Raw genomic sequence first — 3,475 nt, forward strand, 5'->3', positions numbered from 1 at the left:
GAGAAATTGGGAAGAGACCTAGATTTGGATCGCAGGAGCAGATCGCAGTATCATAGCTAGCAAAGATTGGCCTCGAGGTTGGCCTATACAGGCTTCCTCACAAACATTGCAGGGACTGGGTTATACCAGTGTTCCAAATATTAGTGCAAATTTGTTAAATTGGCAAGATTCAAAAGGTCACTCTGGCGTTATGCAACCCTACGTCCTTGAGCTTCCAGTGTCCCTCTGGGGGAGGGATCTTATGAAATCCATGGGCTTTCAGCTTGAGTAATGAATACTCCAAGAATCTAAAAATATTATGAAAAACTGTTCTTGAGTTATGGAAATCCAAATGGAATTCAATAAAGATCCTTCCCCCATGAGGAACATCGGCGTGTCATCACTGTTTTGGCCTGGAAAAGTTACAAGGCAAAAAGGAGCCAATACAAACAGTACCTAGGAAACCCAAACAAGGTTGGGTTTTTCCTAGGGGCCGCTGAGGAGGGCATTCCCATAACCTGGGTAACGGAGGAGCCAGTTTGGGTTCCTCAGTGGCCACTCTCCTCTGAGAAATTACATGCTGCATATCAATTAGTGAAAGAGCAATTGGAGGAAGGGCACATTAAACCATCCCTTTCTCCCTGGAATACACCCATATTTGTCATCAAGAAGAAATCAGGAAAATGGAGATTATTACATGATCTTAGAGCTATAAATGAACAAATGAGAATTATGGGACCTGTACAGCATGGTCTTCCATTGCTGTCAGCCTTGCCTAAAAATTGGCCTATTATTGTGGTAGATATTAAGGACTGCTTCTTTTCCATTCCACTGAATAGCAAAGACAGTGAGAGATTCGCTTTCACTTTACCGTCCACTAATCATGAGGAACCTGATAAAAGATATCAGTGGGTTGTATTGCCACAAGACATGGCCAACAGTCCTACAATGTGTCAATTATTTGTAGCAACTGCTTTAGAACCTTTGAGAGCACGTTTTCCTGGCCTGAGATGCCTCCATTATATGGATGATATACTGTTAGCAGCTAAAGAGGAGAGCATTCTTCAAGAAGCATATAGCTCACTTATAGAACTGCTAAAGCAAAAGGGACTCTGTATTGCCCCTGAGAAGGTGCAACAGAGCAAAGTTGTCAATTATCTTGGCTCTAAAATAACTAATCATCATATCATGCCACAAAAGGTAGAGTTAAGGAAGGATCATCTTTGCACATTGAATGATTTTCAAAAATTATTAGGAGATATAAATTGGATGAGAGGAAGTTTAGGAATGGCCAATTATGAGTTAAAACCATTATATGATATTTTAATTGGAGATGCAGCCTTGGATTCACCGAGGCAATTAACCAATGCAGCCCGAGAAGCCTTAACAAAATTAGAGGATAGGCTACAAAGAGCTTTTCTTCAAAGAGTACAAAATAATGATGATATTACCCTGTGCATTCTGCCTACCCAATTACAACCTACGGGAATTTTATGGCAAAAAAGGACCCTTGTTATGGATTTATACTAAAATCTCACCTGCAAAATCAATTGAGTATTATCCTACTGCTGTAGCATTACTTGCGCAACAAGGTATTCAACAATGTTTACAATATTTTGGAACATCACCACAAACGCTAGTTGTTCCTTATGATTCTACTCAAGTCAAGGTATTATGTGCTGCCATAGATGATTGGGCAATACTGCATTGTACCTATTCAGGACACATAGATTGCCATTATCCTAAACATCCACTATTAACTTTCTTTAAAGAACATCCTGTAGTTTTCCCTAAAGTAACTGCTTCAAAGCCCATTCCAGGAGCAAGTGTTATATTTACAGATGGGTCTAAGACAGGCTGTGGTGCTTATATGGTAGATTCTAATGAACCTGTAAAACATCAATTCTTGCCAGGTGCACCTCAACAGGTGGAGCTTTCAATAGTTCTTAAAGTTTTCAAGGCTTGTCCATTTGCATTTAATTTAGTGTCAGATTCTAGTTATGTTGTTAATGCCTTAAAAAGCCTTGAATGTGCAGGGCCCATCAAATCTTCTAGCCCTGTTAGCACATTGTTTGGCCAATTACAGAAACTGATCTGGCAACGTAAAAATCCCTTTTTTGTGCAACACATCCATGCACATACTAGTCGGCCAGGTCTATTGTCTGAAGGCGATGATATAGTGGATCAGTGTACTAGACAGGAATGGATGTTTGTGGCTTCTGCCATACAACGAGCACATGCTTTCCACAAAAAATTTCATGTTAATGCAAGGACATTACAACAAAAGTTTTCTATCTCACGTGCGGATGCACGAAAGGTGGTACTAGACTGTCCCCAATGTGTCATTTTTCATCATCCTTCTAGATTAGGAGTTAACCCTCATGGTTTGCTCCCCCTAAAAATATGGCAAATGGATGTTACACACATCTCTGAATTCGGACATGTCAAATACGTACATGTATCTGTTGATACCTGTTCTGGAATCATTCATGCCACCCCAATGGCAGGAGAAAAAGCCTCTCATGTCATTGCTCATTGCTTAGAAGCTTGGGCAGCATGGGGTAAGCCTCAACAGTTAAAAACAGACAATGGTCCTACATATACCGGACAGAAGTTCGCTTCCTTCTGTCAACAGATGAATGTGCAACTTGTACATGGCCTACCATATAATCCACAAGGTCAAGGCATTGTGGAGCGTGCTCATCGCTCCTTGAAGGAGTTGCTTCAAAAACAAAAAGGGGGAATAGGCTATGGCCGTACCCCTAAGGACAGACTTTCTCTTGCATTATTTACTCTGAATTTTTTGAATTTGGATGCTTCCAATTGTCATGCTGCAAATTTATCTAAAAAGTTGTCTAGTTATCTTTTAGGCAATTGGACTGGAGAGTTTGATAACCTGATGGACCAGCTGAGAGTGGCTATTGTCACGGTGAATTCGACTCGAGTGGATACCGGACTGGTGGAGGGATTGTCTTCCTGGATTGCTACAGCCATGGATCACATGAAGGAGTGGGCGGGAATAGGAGCCCTAGTAGGCTTACTGGTGCTCACCTCCCTAGTATGCTTGTGGTGCATTTGTCGCATTAGGATCTCACAGCGTCGCCATGCAGCCATGATTGTCCAAGCTTTTATGGCCATTGATGCAGGGCAGTCCCCCCAAGCCTGGTTGGCTACTTGAAAAGATATTTAGGCACAGGATGTGAGGCCTGCGCACTGCACTTGAGGTTATGATACGCTGACCTCAAGAAGAGCAAGTCTGATTGCATGTGGGTTGGTACCCTAACTCCCACCTCTGTGAAAAGGGTATCGGACAGATCTAGTGTTCTCTGGGTGGACGACGCCTGGACAAACATTAGTACATGTTCCATTTTAGCAGAGATCAGACCTCTACTCTTGCCTGTTGCTTTGTAAAACAAAAAGGGGGAAACTATAGAGAGCTGCGTGTAGCCGCACCCTAAAGATGGCTCTGGCTTCTACCCTCTGCCTTCCCGATGGC

Source organism: Onychomys torridus, chromosome 10, assembly GCF_903995425.1.
Source record: "Onychomys torridus chromosome 10, mOncTor1.1, whole genome shotgun sequence".
NCBI classification, from domain to species: domain Eukaryota; kingdom Metazoa; phylum Chordata; class Mammalia; order Rodentia; family Cricetidae; genus Onychomys; species Onychomys torridus.